This window comes from Gopherus evgoodei, chromosome 4, assembly GCF_007399415.2.
Source record: "Gopherus evgoodei ecotype Sinaloan lineage chromosome 4, rGopEvg1_v1.p, whole genome shotgun sequence".
NCBI lineage: Eukaryota > Metazoa > Chordata > Testudines > Testudinidae > Gopherus > Gopherus evgoodei.
The window spans coordinates 109,610,827-109,628,553 of NC_044325.1; the positions used below are offsets into that span (position 1 = coordinate 109,610,827).

General features: G+C 44.8%; 1 long non-coding RNA gene across 2 annotated transcripts; it reads right to left on the bottom strand.

Annotated features, from left to right (window-relative positions):
* Nucleotides 1–12,702: 12,702 nt before the first annotated feature.
* LOC115651544 lies at nt 12,703–17,661 on the bottom strand. 2 transcript variants are annotated; one of them, XR_004000387.1, is made up of 3 exons: nt 17,540–17,661; nt 14,822–14,894; nt 12,703–13,226 (listed from the first exon to the last, which is right to left on the bottom strand). It is a non-coding gene; the product is annotated as an uncharacterized LOC115651544 (long non-coding RNA). The 2 variants fall into 2 exon arrangements; XR_004000388.1 differs by lacking the exon at nt 17,540–17,661 and adding an exon at nt 17,358–17,532.
* Nucleotides 17,662–17,727: the final 66 nt, after the last annotated feature.

The window sequence follows — 17,727 nt, forward strand, 5'->3', positions numbered from 1 at the left end:
GGTACCCCATCTTTTGGACTCTAAGGTTCAGATTGGGGATTTATACCATGACAGGGCCCTCAAAAGCTGGAAGTGGCCCGGGCTCCTCTGGACCTCTGAGAGGGCTTGGCAGCACCCCAGCACTAGAACTGCACAGTACCGTAAGTGTTGGATTTGGGGTTGATCCTTCCTACACAGCAACTTACTATGGCTGCTTAATGTGTGTTCACTTCCACCTTTTGTGTGTTCAGGAGAGTAGAGGATCTTGTGACCTTCTGAATAGTGCTGCTGTGTAGTATCAAACATGTAAACATGCTTTAATGCCATGGGCCCTGCACATATTTATTCACTGTTTAAAGTTCAGGCCTGTATCTGCCAATGTTCACATACTCCCTTTGGAGGAGAATAATTCCTGCTTTTCCTTAACATTCACCTGGCTGCAGAAAAGCTCGCGGTCTACACCAGTGGTCCCCAACATTTCTGTTGCAATAGCATATCCATATTCCCAGAAGAGTGTGGCGAGCACCGGACAACCAGCCACCAAAATGCTGCTGAGAACCAGCATCATCAAGAAGCATTGCCGCCGAGAAGCAGCGGCATGTCAGCATTGCTGCTTCTCGGTGGCGGGTTGACCGGCTCCCTTGTCAGTAGGCGGGTGCACATAAATGCCCTGGTGGGCGCCAGGGCACCCACAGGCACCGCATTGAGGACCACTGGTCTACACTGTCAGCCAACAGAAACACTGGAAATGGTCGCTAAATAATATGCAGCGTGCTCCACTGCAACCGTGCCTGGCTAGATCCAAGCAAAGCATCGATAGTATGGCACAAAAGCAGGCAACACACCTGTGGTTTGGCGCTTCCTTACAAAACTAACATACAAGCCCAGGCTAAAATAAGAGGGAGCTTAGGCCAAGATCTGGAGCTAAGGGAAGGATTTGTGGTTTCAGGTGGAAGCTACAGGAATCTCACTAGCATGGCCTGGCACAGCCTGGAAGGTCTGGCTTTAAGTGTCAGGGTTTAGCCCTGAAATGAAAACTAATAAAAAATGTGCACGCATGCGCTACCCCTGCAAAACCTCCTGCTAAGTCTCAGCTCTGGTGATGCGCCCTGTCAAAGCTCTATCAAACAAGACCTTGGTGCAATAAACCCTTCACATTTCAAACTAAAGGAGAGTTTGGGCTGCAGGATTTGGATCCAGATACACAACAGCCAAAAGCTCAGATACCTTGGACATGGAGCACTGAATCAAACCCTGAGATCAGAGCCCATTTGCAAAGAGCCTATCCACATTTGGATTCAGAGTTCCCCTGAAGCATGGGGCTCTCAGATCAGAAATTCTGTTCCGTTTCAAGACCATTTGTAACTAACTCCACTCAGTACACAGGTTTGCTAGGAACTCAGGCTGCCAGAAGAACCCTACATCCTTTTTGCAAACTGAAGCAAAACAAAGGTAGGTTAATGATGGTGTTTGTGAGCATGCTGGCTCCCATTCATGATGGTCTCCACAATATTCAGGCAGGATCATCTCTGACACACTTCCATTTTCACAGCCTCTGCCCAAATAACTGAGTACAGTGAGGCTGAAGATGGCATTGCTGGGTACAGGACCAGAATGTGCATGTTCTGCTGTGTAACCAGTTTAACTACCACAGGACTTCAGGATCTGGGCTCAGCCAGATGAAGTCAGGAGGTTGTACGCACCTTGCTCAATGCACAGACACATTGTTCAGCAAATTTGTCATTTGTTCTGGGTTAAAGAAAAATCCCTGTTAGTTAAAAAGCACACACAAACCACCACCAATGCAGTTCATGAGTCATGCTCAGACAGCAACATGTTAAATAAACCCATTTCACTTCAAGTTTCCTTCACTCCTGTTTAGTCACATGATCCAGGAGACAAGACCCACGCATTTCCCTGTGTGGAAATATCTAACCAGCATGGATTTCAGAAGCCGAGCAGAGACTGGGGTGGGGGGCAAGTTTGATGCATCTCACTGTAATATCTGGAGCATGTGCAAAGTGAGTATTTGACTGTTTTGAAATCTTCTCTTTTCTAAACTGGCTCCTGCTTTAAATGCATTTAGCTCACTTTGCCTTGACGACAGGGACTATTTGTTTTCTACCTATGCAGCATTCCGCTCCCTTTGTGAAATAGGATGCACATAACCTTGTTAACCAAGAGGAGTCAAGCAGGGTTTCATTTGCACAGAATCGCTGAATTCTTTGCTTTCACATTTGCTCTGGTAGACTTCATTTATATGTTTAAAAAAAAAGAAAAGAAAAAAAGCATCCTACATCAGATCTGAATAGGAAGCTTTATAAAGGCTCTCTCTGTAAACCTCTCTACCTGCAGTGACACAGAGAGAACGTTTAATATGACAAGCTGAAATTCATCCCTAGTTCTGGGACCAATCAAAAGCTCGAATAACCTGAAAACAGATCAATATGAACTGCTAGCTCTGTTTTAAATATAAATATTTCTTGTGCTATTGTCCACCCAGTTGGCAAGCCAAGATTTAATTCCTAGACAACAAATCTCATCTGAAATATTTTCATAAAGGTAGACACAGGGCTGCCCAGAGGATTCAGGGGGCCTGGGGCAAAGCAATTTCGGGGGCCCCTTCCACAAAAAAGTTGCAATACTATAGAGTACTATATTCTCATGGGGGCCCCAGTGGGGCCTGGGGCAAAATGCCCCACTTGCCCCTTTCTCCCCCTGGGTAGACATGGGCTTTCTGTTTTACAAAGGGAAAGTCCCCAAGCAGAGAGTAGTTCACAAGGGCTGGTCTGAGAATCCATTACAGACTTGTTGGTCCTAGGATTCCCTCTACTGATTTGTGTTTGGTAGCCTCTTGTGTTTCCTATCACAATAAAGTTATTTGCCATGACATACAAGGCTATCCTAGTGCAAAAGATGTGCTTTTTCTGACCTTCCAAGAGGTTATTTTTGACTTCTCTTATACACCCAAGATCCCTTACACAGGTCACACACTGAATTAACTGATCTTTAAAAAACCTTTGCCTGAGGTGTCTGAAACACTGCAGATGATTCATTATTCTCCCTTTTAAAATATGTCCTTCTCGCATTCAAATCCTGCAGACACCAAAGCCATGTGCATGAATATTTTATAGATTGAATATTATAGATAAATGTCAACAGGCAAACAGCAGATTGCCTGTGCAGATACATTTACTGCAGTACAGATAAGCAGCAGCAACGAAGATAAGTAACCAAAGGCCCATCCAATGGTAAGCACTGGCTCAGAGGTATGGAGTGCTCTCAACTTTCAAAACTCTGTACCTCACAGGATCAAGTCCACTACAACACTTAGTCATAAAGGCTTTAAAGGAAAATAGATTTGTGCATTTGATTTACTTCCCTCATCATAATCATGCACAACTAATTAGAAACAATGCAAGAACTGGTGGACCGATGTCAACCAGATATATGGACCCAGGTCCAGAATTAAACAATTGAAAATAACAAAATACACCTTACCCACATGTGCCTGAATAGGGAAATAGGCTTTACATTGCATTCTGATGGCCAGAGGCCTGGGCTCTATTTACCTAATGGCTGGAGCGAATTCTGGAGTCAATACACTCTCCTTACCTCAGTTTGCAGGGACTAAGTGTAAGGAGATCAGTTGATCCAGCTGCCACATTTGTAGGTGGGAAGGGAGGTGACTAGTCAGAGATGACTAGATGACCAGGAGCCAAGGCAAGGGACTTTACAGATCAAAGTCAAAATCCTGACAGTTTATTTTACATCTGAGTCCCATTGAGGATCCACAACAATATGGCACCAAATTGTGTCTGTAACTCTCCTTCCTTCCAACACAAAAACATTAAATATTAAAAAGCTTTTAACAGAACATTTAATGAATCAAATGCACCAGCGTACACTAAGGGGCCCCAAAAGGCAGAAAACAGTGACCAAATCAGGGTAAAGATGTTCAGAAACAGAATTAGCACCAATTAGCAAAGAACATTCCCAGCACACATGCATAAGGTAAAAACATTCCAAAGACAGAGTTTCCACAAGGCCAGACCATACTCCACAGCATGGAGCAGCAGTACCAGCCAATCAGGGTATTGCTAATTTTTTTTGTTTTTGAACAATCCCACTTATATCTATTTTAAAATATATTTGCATTCTTGGCATTGCCACACCTTGGTTGTTAGTGCAAGCACCAGCCAGCTGCTTAGTACATATGGATGTGGTGAACTGTATGTAAAACTGAGAGAAAAAGAACAAATGTAAAGAAAACAAGTTCTATAGATCCTGATCCTGCCTGGGAGCGAGTGCCCACATTTCCAGCCAAGACAATGGGAGAAGAGGGTGCTCAGTTCCTTTAAGGAGGTACATCCCAGGATCAGGTCCTAAAATAAAGAAATCTAAAATCCTGTCGATGGTAAGGTTTCTCTTTATGAGTCTGGAGTCAGATGTGCTATTTCCCTTGCGTACAGTATCACTCATGTTATTAAGTAAAATTTATCAGGTCTTGCAAAGCAACATGGCTACATTGAACTTGTTCAGTGTGATCTGGATAAAGGCACAGGGGACTGGGATTCAATGACCTCTGAGTTCTAGTACTAGATGTGCCACTGACCCACTGTATATCCCTGGGGAAGCAGCAACTGTTCCGTGCCTTAGTTTCCCCATCAAAAAACTGAGGACAACAATCATACTTAATTACCTAGAAGGGTAGGGTCGGGGGGTTAGTTAATATTGTGAAATGCCTTGAAGAATAAGGCATTATATAAGTGTAACCTTGGGCAAGACATTTTTTCTCACCGTGTATCTGTTTCCCTCTCAGCCGTTGTCTTATTGAGATTTTAATCTCTTTGAAGTAGTCTCTCTTTTACTAGCACTGTGCCACCTTGATTCCAGTTGGGGCTTCTAGGCACTACAGTAAATAAAAAATGGCAGGTGCTAAGTATCAGTATCCTAGTACTTGTGATGCAAGCTCAAGATAGTTAGTACCTGTCACCTGCTTACAGTTTGTTACTGATTTCAGCAGTGCTGCATGATGAGCCTGAACTGACAGATGAAGTCATAGAGAAAGCAATCAGTCATGCCTCACCCCAAGCTCCCTGCTCTGGCCAGTGCTGTTTTCCTCATTTGAAGACTTCCATCAGGTTAAATGAAGAGATTGTGCACAACATCCAGAGCCGTACAGACAGATCTGTGCCTCATCCCAATGAAAAGTATGGGAGAAGGGCTGTAAAAAAAAGCCCCTTTGTTGAGATGGATCAAAACCACCGCCCCCTAGACCTGAGCTGCCCCAAACTCTGGGCAAAACTGGCAGGGGATCCACATCTGAACTCTGTGGCTAACCTCTAGATTTACAATGGGCAGAACCAGATCTCTAACTCCAAACCCTTGCCTCCCCCAGACCGTTGGGAGAGTTCAGACTCCATGGCCTGCCCACCTCAAGCCCATACTGATAGTTCATATTATACACTTGCTGATTAACTTAAAGCCAGTGTGTCTCTGTGTAGAATAGCACAAAACCTCATCTCTAATTATTTACATAAAGCAACACTAGGTAGACGCAGCAGAAAGTGAAGGTGGCTTGACCAGTAAGCAGAAGGCTTTCTTACTATCTCCTTGTCTGGCTGGTTCTCACTCAAAGGCAGCAGAGCTGTTGAAGGGACAGGGAAACCCTTCCCTTGAAGATGGCTCCATTTTGACACTAGGCACCTTTTTTTTATTTTTTGCCAAGAATATATGCACTATGATTGATATTTAGCTGCCTTTTTTGGTTAGTTCGTTAGGGCAGGGACTGCCTGTGTTCACAAAGACCCTAGCACAATGGGGTCCTAGTCCACATTTAGGATCCCTATACGCTAACCATTCAAATAAATAGTAAGTAGCCTTTGCATACTGTTTCTCCAGAGCAGAGCCTTTAACTATGCCTTAAAAAGGTTCTGTTACCTGATGAAGAACCAGCAAGCCTGCTTCTCCCAGTTTGCTGTTGAAAGAGCCTGGCTCTGTGAAACAATCAGCCACTCCCTAGCCATTACTGCTATTAGGGCTGAGCCAGGCCAGCTGCAGCACTTTTAAAGCACCTCAGGTGTGGCACTGAGCTCTGGAAATGAGGCCAGGATAACACTGGCACTACAATGATTTAGGGTCTGTAACGATATCTGTAATCAAGAGAACACTTTGATCAGGTATGAATAAAAGCTATAGAGAAGTTACTTAATAGCTCTGACTAGCTTGTCTCCCATTTATTTTTGTATGTGACTTGACCATCTATCTTGTGTCATGAAAAAGGGGTTATAAGTCATGCAATGATCTTCACTATTTTTTAAATGCTGATTTCTAGGTGATTGTTGCCACTGGCACTAATATTCTGCACAACAGAGAACAAATATTAGTGCCATTGCATGCGCTGGGCCCAAAATGGCCTAAATGGATTGTTAATCTCTTTCCAGGACTCAGTGCACTGCCTCCCACCAAAGCTTGTAGGCATGTGAAATGCCCCCAAAGGCATCCTGGGGAGATGAAAACTAAGAGCTGCTGAATGTGATTAAGAATATTAAAATAAGGGAAACAGGTTTCTTTCCTCCCTGTGGAGTATAGGGAGGCTTGGCAAAATTCAATTTTAATATTTTAAATAATTTTCTTGGCTAGGATGACCAGACATCCTTTTTTCAAAGGGACAGTCCCCTATTTAAGCCCTCCTGCAAGTGTCCTAGTTTATTCTTTAAAACCAGCAAATTGTCGCATATTTTCTATTTCCCCTGCATCACTACTGGTGGGTCCTGCTGCTGGCTGGAACCCTGCTCGTCAGCCGCCTGCCCACCTGCAGGGGTGGGTGTGCGTGTCCACTGGCCGATAATGGGGGTGGGTGTGCAAGGCTGGTTGTGGGGCAAAGCTGCAGCCACTCCCCCTGCTGGTCCATCAATGTAGTTCCCACTGCATGCCAGCTCTTGGCCAGCAGGGCTTTACCCCAGCATCCCGTTTCTGGCAAGCAGTGGCTGCACGCTGTGATGGCTGGTGAGTGTGGGCAGGTGGCAGCCAGTTATGTGTCGCCTCTGATGCCCACCCATCGGCCCTTTATGTGCTCCCCTTCTCACTGTCCTCTCCCTTCTTTGTCCCTTCACCCCTCCCAAAATCCCCCTACTCCTCCATATCCCCACCAGCGGGGCAAGTCCGGCTCCCAGCGCTGTGCGGAGAACCAGACCCTGGTCTGACCGCTCAGCTAGCTGGCTCCTTCCTTTCCCCTGCCTCTAGCTGAGCTGGTGCCCCTGGAAAGCTTAAGACCCTCCAGGCCAGGGCACTGGCCCGGAGGAGCTGAGCCCTGCATGTGCCAAAGCCCCGCACAGCACTGGCACAGGGTAGCCTCTCTACCCCTCAGCTAAGCTCTGAAGTGGTGGAGGAAGCAATTTCCAGTTTGTTTGTGCCCTGATCCTGCAGGCTCCACAGCACCCTCTTTACCCGCTCTGGGTCCTCCCCCTATCAGGGAGTGCAGGGCTGCTTCATTGCCTAGGCACCCTCCCCTGCTGAGCCACCTCTCTGGTCAGTTCGTTGAAGCCCCTGCAGTCAGGTGCCCTGGGACTCAATGCATCCTTAGGGCTTAACCCCTTCCTACCCATGCTGCAGCTGGAGGTGGCTGGCTTATGTCAGTGGCCAGCAGCAGCCTGGAGGTATTAGCTGCCTTTCGACTCTGTGCGGGCAAAATAACCCCAACTATACATACAATATGATGGGGGCTAATTTAGCTACAACAAATCCGGAAAAAGATCTTGGAGTCATCGTGGATAGTTCTCTGAAGATGTCAACACAGTGTGCAGAGGCAGTCAAAAAAGCCAACAGGATGTTAGCAATCATTAAAAAGGAGATGGAGAGTAAGACGGAGAATATATTATTGCCCTTATATAAATCCATGGTACGCCCACATCTTGAATACTGCATACAGATGCGATCGCCTCATCTCAAAAAAGATATAATGGCACTAGAAAAGATTCAGAGAAGGGCAGCTAAAAAGATTAGGGGTTTGGAATGGGTCCCATATGAGGAGAGATTAAAGAGTCTGGGATTTTTCAGCTTGGAAAAGAGGAGACTAAGGGGGGTATGATAGAGGTATATAAAATTATGAGTGATGTGGAGCAAGTAAATAAGGAAAAGTGATTTACTTATTCCCATAATCCAAGAACTAGGGGTCACTAAATGAAATTAACAGGCAGGAGGTTTAAAACAAATATTTATTTCAGAAGGTAGAGAAAGCTACTGGGGGGAAGCTGTTCTAGACTTGATTTTAACAAATAGGGAGGAACTCGTTGAGAATTTGAAAGTAGAAGGAAGCTTGGGTGAAAGTGATCATGAAATCATAGAGTTTGCAATTCTAAGGAAGGGTAGAAGGGAGTACAGCAAAATAGAGACACTGGATTTCAGGAAGGTGGATTTTGGTAAGCTCAGAGAACTGATAGGTAAGGTCCCATGGGAATCAAGACTGAGGGGAAAAACAACTGAGGAGAGTTGGCAGTTTTTCAAAGGGACGCTATTAAGGGCCCAAAAGCAAGCTATTCCGATGGGTAGGAAAGATAGAAAATGTGGCAAAAGACCACCTTGGCTTAACCATGAGATCTTGCATGACCTATAAAATAAAAAGAGTCATATAAAAAACGGAAATTAGGTCAGATTACAAAGGATGAATATAGGCAAACAACACAGGAATGCAGGGGCAAGATTAGAAAGGCAAAGGCACAAAATGAGCTCAAACTAGCTATGGGAATAAAGGGAAACAAAAAGACTTTTTATCAATACATTAGAAGCAAGAGGAAGACCAAGGACAGGGTAGGCCCACTGCTCAGTGAGGAGGGAGAAACAGTAACAGGAAACTTGGAAATGGCAGAGATGCTTAATGACTTCTTTGTTTCGGTCTTCACTGAGAAATCTGAAGGAATATCTAATGTAGTGAATGATTATGGGAAGGGGGTAGGTTTAGAAGATAAAATAAAAAAAGAGCAAGTTAAAAATCACTTAGAAAAGTTAGATGCCTGCAAGTCACCAGGGCCTGATGAAATGCATCCTAGAATACTCACGGAGCTAATAGAGGAGGTATCTGAGCCTCTAGCTATTATCTTTGGAAAGTCATGGGAGACGGGAGAGATTCCAGAAGACTGGAAAAGGGCAAATATAGTGCCCATCTATAAAAAGGGAAATAAAAACAACCCAGGAAACTATAGACCAGTTAGTTTAACTTCTGTGCCAGGGAAGATAATGGAGCAAGTAATTAAAGAAATCATCTGCAAACACTTGGAAGGTGGTAAGGTGATAGGGAATAGCCAGCATGGATTTGTAAAGAACAAATCGTGTCAAACCAATCTGATAGCTTTCTTTGATAGGATAACGAGTCTTGTGGATAAGGGAGAAGTGGTGGATGTGATATACCTAGACTTTAGTAAGGCATTTGATACGGTCTCGCATGATATCCTTATTGATAAACTAGGCAAATACAATTTAGATGGGGTTACAATAAGGTGGGTGCATAACTGGCTGGATAACCGTACTCAGAGAGTAGTTATTAATGGCTCCCAATCCTGCTGGAAAGGTATAACAAGTGGGGTTCCGCAGGGGTCTGGTTTGGGACCGGCTCTGTTCAATATCTTAATCAACGACTTAGATGTTGGCGTAGAAAGTACGCTTATTAAGTTTGCAGACGATACCGAACTAGGAGGGATTGCAACTGCTTTGGAGGACAGGGTCAAAATTCAAAATGATCTGGACAAATTGGAGAAATGGTCTGAGGTAAACCGGATGAAGTTCAATAAAGACAAATGCAAAGTGCTCCACTTAGGAAGGAACAATCAGTTTCACACATACAGAATGGGAAGACACTGTCTAGGAAGGAGTATGGCAGAAAGAGGTCTAGGAGTCATAATAGACCACAAGTTAAATATGAGTCAACAGCGTGATACTGTTGCAAAAAAAGCAAACATGATTCTGGGATGCATTAACAGGTGTGTTGTAAACAAGACACGAGAAGTCATTCTTCCGCTCTACTCTGCACTGGTTAGGCCTCAACTGGAGTATTGTGTCCAGTTCTGGGCACTGCATTTCAAGACAGATGTGGAGAAATTGGAGAGGGTCCAGAGAAGAGCAACAAGAATGATTAAAGATCTTGAGAACATGACCTATGAAGGAAGGCTGAAAGAATTGGGTTTGTTTAGTTTGGAAAAGAGAAGATTGTGTGGGGACATGATAGCAGTTTTCAGGTATCTAAAAGGGTGTCATCAGGAGGAGGGAGAAAACTTGTTCTCCTTAGCCTCTAATGATAGAACAAGAAGCAATGGGCTTAAACTGCAGTAAGGGAGATTTAGGTTGGACATTAGGAAAAAGTTCCTAACTGTCAGGGTGGTTGAACACTGGAATAAATTGCCTAGGGAGGTTGTGGAATCTCCATCTCTGGAGATATTTAACAGTAGGTTAGATAAGTGTCTATTAGGAATGGTCTAGACAGTATTTGGTCCTGCCGTGAGGGCAGGGGACTGGACTCGATAACCTCTTGAGGTCCCTTCTAGTCCTAAAGTCTATGAATCTATGAAAAAGGAAGTTCTTCAAGCAGCGCACAGTCAACTTGTGGAACTCCTTACCTGAGGAGGTTGTGAAGGCTAGGACTATAACAGCGTTTAAAAGAGAACTGGATAAATTCATAGAGGTTAAGTCCATTAATGGCTATTAGCCAGGATGGGTAAGGAATGGTGTCCCTAGCCTCTGTGTGTCAGAGGGTGGAGATGGATGGCAGGAGAGAGATCACTTGATCATTACCTGTTAGGTTCACTCCCTCTGGGGCACCTGGCATTGGCCACTGTTGGTAGACAGGATACTGGGCTAGATGGACCTTTGGTCTGCCCAGTAAGGCCGTTCTTATGTACTTCAGTAAGATTTCAAAATGTGTGGAAATTTCCAGAAATGAGAATTGCATCAGCTAAGCCCACCTCATGACAGTGCAATCCCTCCCCCACTGCCAAAAAAAAAAGTGTTAAGATTTCAGCCAGCACCTCATTCTAATAAGTAGCAAGAACTCTAGGTCTTTGTAATTGGCTCTGCCACAAGGCTATTTTAATGGATGGGAACAGATAAAGAGACTAAATTATTTGGGTGCATAGAAATCTCTTAGTGCAAGCGAAGAGGGGATCCATTTTTAAGCCTTTGGTTCTCTTTAGGTAGGACAAACCTTTGAAGGGGGAATATTGCAGATGACTGAAGAGCACAGGGGCATGTATAAACGTGATTATTTTATGCACGGTACAATGTATTTCACCCTGCTACACATGTAACGATCGCTAAAGGTCTTGCTCAGCCATACTTTGTTATTTCTGGTTTTAGGAACACAGGACTGAAAGGGACCTTTTGGGACATCAAGTCCACTCCCTGCCATCACATAATCAACTGAATGACAGTAAAAGACATTTCAATCCTTTTTATCTGTTTCACTCAGTCCATTTTAGGGTCTGGTCTAGTCTAATCGACTTAAGGTATGTCTCAAGCACCTAACAGCTTGGCATTTAAGTGCCAATCCAGAACCCCTTGATAAAAATAATTAGCAATTGTATAGGTTTACATTTTTTAACTATTTAAAAACTGTTAATTAAGTAACCCTCAGACTATCACAAGGAGGAGGTAGTTAAAAATTGTGATGATTCTATATGACTTTATGAAAATATGCTAATGAGTGTGAATGTAAGTATGCTTCATGCAGAAGGTCTGTTATAAGGTATCATTACATATCTTAGGATGAGCACACTCAATAGATTATTTGTATAAATGTACCACTCTTGTATCTGAAACTAGAAATATGAATTATAACTCTGAAGGCCTATTGTAATTAGCCAAGGTGTGGGCCATTAATGGTGGTTTGGAATCTTGATGACTCCCATCAACCAGGACAACTGACTGCTGATGGCTCTGTATTACATACAGTACTTGCAAGTCTTCCTGTATACGTGTGTGCTGGCAAGTGGGTAATGAAGTCTTACAGTGACACGTGATCATGTCACGTGAACTGGAATCCATCTTTAACCTAGTGCTTTCCCATTGAGAAGGGGAGGAGGGTGCGGGTGGGAACCCAAAGGGACAAAGGATTCCCGCCTTATGCAAAAGATAAATGAATGGGTGGAACAGAACAAAGAGGAGCAGCCATCATGAGGGATCCCCTAGCTACCACCTGAGCTGGAACAAGGGCTGTACCAGGGGAAAGGATTGTGCCCAGATTAGGAAGCCATCCAGTCTGTGAAAGAGACTTATGGAAACATCCTTCAGGGTGAGATTTTATTTGTATTCAGTTTCTTAGACATGAACTTGCGTATTCTATTTTATTTTACTTGGTAATACACTTTATTCTGTCTGTTACTACTTGGAACCACTTAAATCCTACTTTCTGTATTTAATAAAACCACTTTTTACTTATTAATTAACTCAGAGTATGTGTTAATACCTGGGGGGGGGGGGCAAACAGCTGTGCATATCTCTCTCTCAGTGTTATAGAGGGCAAACAATTTATGAGTTTATCCTGTATAAGCTTTATACAGGGTAAAATAGATTTATTTGGGTTTAGACTCTGTTGGGAGTTGGGCATCTGAGTGTTAAAACAAGCACACTTCTGTAAACTGCTTTCAGGTAAACCTGCAGCTTTGGGGCAAGTAATTCAGACGTTGGGTCTGTGCTGGAGCAGACAGGAGTGTCTGGCTCAGCAAGACAGGATGCTGGTGTCCCGAGGTGGCAGGGAAAGCAGGGGCAGAAGTAGTCTTGGCACATCACTTGGCAGTTCCCAAGGGGGTTCCTATGATCCAGCCCATCGCAAATATTATCTTCATTTTACAGATGGAGAAACTGAGGCAGAAAGATGAAGGAATTCATCTCAGGGTGCAGAACAAATTAATGGGTAAACTAGGATGTAGATTAATAGATTCCTAGGCCAGAACAAACCATTGTGATCATCTCATCTGGACCTCCTGTATCACACAGGCCACGGAATTTCTTCAAAATAATTCCTAGAACAGATCTTTCACAAAAACATCTCATTTGAACTCAGAATGTCCTGATGCTCAGTCTCCTGATCTTTTCTTCAGAACACGCTGCCTGCTTCTGCAGGCAAAACCGAATGGAGTTCATTGGGAGTGCAGCCTGAGCAGGAACTTCAGAATTGAACCCCCAAAATGACGCTGTGCATGTCATAGCTTCATGTCTTTTCTCATCTTGGGGGTGGGATCAGCTTTGAGTTGGTTTCCCTGCAAGAAAAAGGACAGATGCAACTGACAAGAGACACCAAGATTGAATAATACCTTAAACTCTACAGTAAAGTATCAAAATGAACATAAAACCTCTTAATGCTGTATAACTGTTTTACCCAGAATACTGGAAACATCTGATGTGATGGTTAGTCTAAAGCCATGTTCTTATGCATAGTAGTGAGCCTTAGTTTACAGTTAAAGCTACCTCATATCACTCACTGAAAAAAAAAATTCAGACTGAAGAGAATGTGGTGTAGATAATTTCTGTTACTTAATCAGGGCCTAACTCAATGTCCATTGAAATAAATGGAAAGACTCCCATTGTTTTCAGTGGGCACTGGATGTGCTCCTAGCCCAGGGAAGGGTGAACTATGGCCTGGAGGCCACATCTGACCCTTCAGACATTTTAATCCAGCCCTCTAGCTCCTGCCAGCCAGGGAGCAGGGCCTGGGCTCCACGTGGCTCCCGGAAACAGTGTCATGTCTCCCACTGGCTCTTATGCATAGAGGCAGCCAGGGGGCTCCACACACTGTCCCCGCCCCAAGCACCACCCCCACAGCTCCCATCGGCCGGGAACCATGACCAATGGGAGCTTCAGGGGCATCGCTTGCAAACAGGGCAGTGCGCTGAGCTGCCTGGCCGTGCCTCTGCATAGGCGCTGGAGAGGGGGACATCCCACTGCTTCCGGGAGCTGCTTGAGGCAAGCACCACTGGGAGCCTGCACCCCTGATGCCCTCCCACCCTCCGAACCCCTTGGTCCCAGCCCAGAGCACCCTCCTGTACTCCAAACCCCTCATCCCCAGCCCCACCCCAGAGCCCATACACCAAGCTGGAGCTCTCCCCCTCCCCTGCACTCCAACTCCCTGCCCTACCTCAGGGCCCCTCCCGCATCCTGAACTCCTCATTTCTGGCCCCATCCCAGAGCCTGTACCCCCAGCCAGAGCCCTCACCCCCTCCCACACCCCAACCCCCCAATTTCATAAGCATTCATGGTCCGCCATACAGTTTCCATACTAAGATGTGGCCCTCAGGCCAAAAAGTTTGCCCACTCCTGATCTAGCCTAACAATTTCAGCCACCCTATTTTTATTTTAACTCAAGGGGGTGATTTTTGAAGCCTGTGAAAATGGAGAGAGAAGGCCAGTCATGTTAGAAAGAGGACAAGCTTCCCCCCAGAGATATGAAGGATTTCAAAACACTTTAGTAACTTTATATATACACACACACCTCACAATGTGCAATGGAGGGCAGCGGCTAGGCAGGTAAAGTATGGGGGCCAGGAGGGGAAATGCGGGCCTACATCCAAATAAGCAAAGTCAGCCATGTAAAAGGATGACTGAAAAAGATTTGGTCTCCTGTCCTTGGAAGGGAGAATAGGAGAGAGACCATCCAAGTGCAGGAACAGTGTCCTTCATCAGTTCACTCCATACTGCTTGCATTGGCATCGGCCTCCTTTGTTTGAATCTCTCTGAGGCAGAAAATCAATGTCAATCATGCCTGAAGATTTCTCTCCTCTGAAGTGTGCCTGGTGGTGCTCTCGCCCCCACAATACACACACAAAAAAAATGTAATTTAGGGGAATTAAATACTAACCTCATAAAACCAGCCAGGTTTCAGCATGTCATGGTGTTCAATCTGCTGTATTGCCACCTTGGGCTTGTTTAGACTAGGATAAAAACAGTATCTATTTTAAAACATGTTAGCTAATCTATGTTAACTCAACTCTAGTGCAGACAGGGCAAGTTGTTTTTTAACCTGTGTTGGCTGCTTGAGGTGAAGAGAAGGAGTTATAAGCAAGAGAGATGATTTTGGTCTTTGTGGCAAATAGAGATTCCACGCAGGTGCACAGAGCTGATATCGCAAAGGAAACACTGGGGTATATTGGAAACTATGCCTGTTTTTATTTTGCTTGGCTTACAGGATAAAAAGTGCACAAATAATAACCTTTTCTTTTTTGGGAACCTGGAGTTCACCTCAGCCCATTAAAGTGTTAAATAACAGCTTGCCCTCTCTGCTCTAGAGTTTTAAATCATCTAGCCAAAGGGTTTTTTTAAAATACCCCTTTTAGCTTAGTGTCAACAGGTCCCTAGTCCTACTGCCAAAATCTTCAACAGTGTATATGGGAAAAAATATTCTTTCCTGACCAACTCTCCTCCAGATGATAATTTTGTACCCTGAAACATGACGCTTAACTAACTGTATTATTTTATAGACCCTGGTGTTTGGCACCCAACTCCATTTTGGTATGTGAAAAAGTGCTAAGTCAGCAATGAGCTACTCAGATGCATACAAAGTTGCTGAAAGGGAAGATTCCAGGGAGGCATAACTAAACTTCCTGACCCCTCCTTCCAAGTCTTTTGCTCAGGATGCTCTGTGAACTGGGAATAATATAAAATGACAGCACGGTAATAAATCACTTTGTTTTTTCTACATTCATTCTACAGCAGATTTACTCCTCCCTTCACCAGCGCTTCCCCTTCCACATCTGCCACAATTATTGCAACTCCTTTGCTCCCCCAAGCCACACGTCACAAGCACCTGACAATCCTGATGCATCAGCAATGAACAAAGCATGTCTAGTCAGGGCTGGCTCCAGCTTTTTTGCTGCCCCAAACGGTGAAGAAAAAAAATTAAAAAAACAAAACAAAGAATTGAGCAGCTGCCGATGAGTGAAGAGAGGGAGTGAAGGACCCGCCCCCGAATTGCCGCAGAAGACCCAGACCTGCTGCCCCAACAACGGGCGGAGTGCCGCCCCTTTCTGTTGGCCTCCCCAGGCACCTGCTTCCTTCGCTGGAGCCAGCCCTGTGTCTAGTGTTACAGCCTGCAGGTTTTAGTATCTAATCTGACAGACGTATTTACAGAGAGAATGGACAATATTTCGTTGCTCTTCTGTCTCTGGATTTCATAAGTGTGCAGGCAAAACTCTTTCCTCCAATTGTGTATTTAGGCATCTATCAATGTTTGTGATGTTTTTCTCAGCTGTGATTTTTCTCTGAGGCCCTATTACCATTTACAGCCATACCACTTTGGGCTGCGCTTCTCACCAGGTCTCCAGAGCAGGACTAGGCCATGTCAGCAGCTGCATGAGGGTCTTAAAGGAACCCCTTATTTGAGGAAATGGTATTGGTAAGCATAAAAGCCATGATGGGAGGTTCCTCCACTGACAGTACAGAATTTAGGAGAAAAACATGAGTTTTGCATAGAACAAGGTAAACTTGAAGCTACAGAGACTGGCAGACTGCCAGAGTCAGGAACAGTTGAGAGCAATGCTTAAAGGAGACTGCAGATGCTGCACATATGGGGAGAAATTAAAATAGCAGTACAGCTTCTCTTAATTTGTGAGACTAACTGCAACAACCAAAGAGGCAAACCACATGAAGCGAAATTATGAAGTGGGATTCAATGGCATCACTATTGAAGGTGGGAAGATGTGGTTAGGAAATATGTTAGCGATCACATGTGAGCATGTTTTTAACACCCAGTTTAGACGGAGACAGCATTTAAAAACATTATTTGGTTGGGAGTCCAACTGTTGAGCAAAACCAGTAAACACACACTTTTAAAGGTGCTAAGTCTGGCTACATTAGGTGCTAGCAACACACCTTTTAAACAGCACTTAATACATGCTAGCTAACATGTCTTAAAAATATATTTTTCCTAGTCTAGACAAGGCCAACGTAGATCCTGACCTACACAGCTTAATGAAAAAGGGAGGGTCCGGGAAGGCATGAAAACATGGTCTTTTCTTCAGAATGCTAATTAATCACTGACATTAAATAGCTATTAACAAAAACAGACACATTCCTCTTCCCAACTCAATTACTCAGGTTTCAGGCTACTGTGCTATCCTAATTTCACTAATTCTTCAATTATCATAGAGCTTTCCAAGGGCAGGCAAGGCCTCCGTTTCTATCCTCCTTATATATAGATATATATCTCCAAAAGTCAACCTAAAAATCCTTCCAAGTTTCCTTATTCCTCATAAAGAAAGCTCCCACTCCCTTATGCAAGGGTCCTTTAACTTGGTTACGGATAATGGTTGTAAATATTCCGTGCCTCAGTTTCCCCCATCATAAAATGGGGCTAATTCACTCCACTTAGCTCCCAGGTAATCTTCAAAAACCAATACCCCTGCGCTGCACGTCCCCTCAGTGTGTGCCACGCATGTCTCCCGGGCTCCTGGCCTCTGCATGGAGCGAAGGCCCCTTTGCAAATAGCCCGGTTTCCATGCAAGGCGGTAGAGCTCCCGGAGCTGCCTGGGCAAACAGCGCGGGGGTTCAGTTAGCCACACGCCTCGGCTGGACTCCGCACCCTGCTAGCGCCGGGTGCCACCGGCGCTGCTCTCCTGCCACACAAGCTCGCGCAGTTACGCCTGCCCCGCATCCCGAGGCGCCCATGCGGCAGCACCAGCCCAGCCGTGCAGCCGGGCACGTCCCACTGGCGCTCTGGTGGGCAAGTCAGCTGGCCGAGCTCGCTCCGCCCCGCTGGCCGCACGTCAG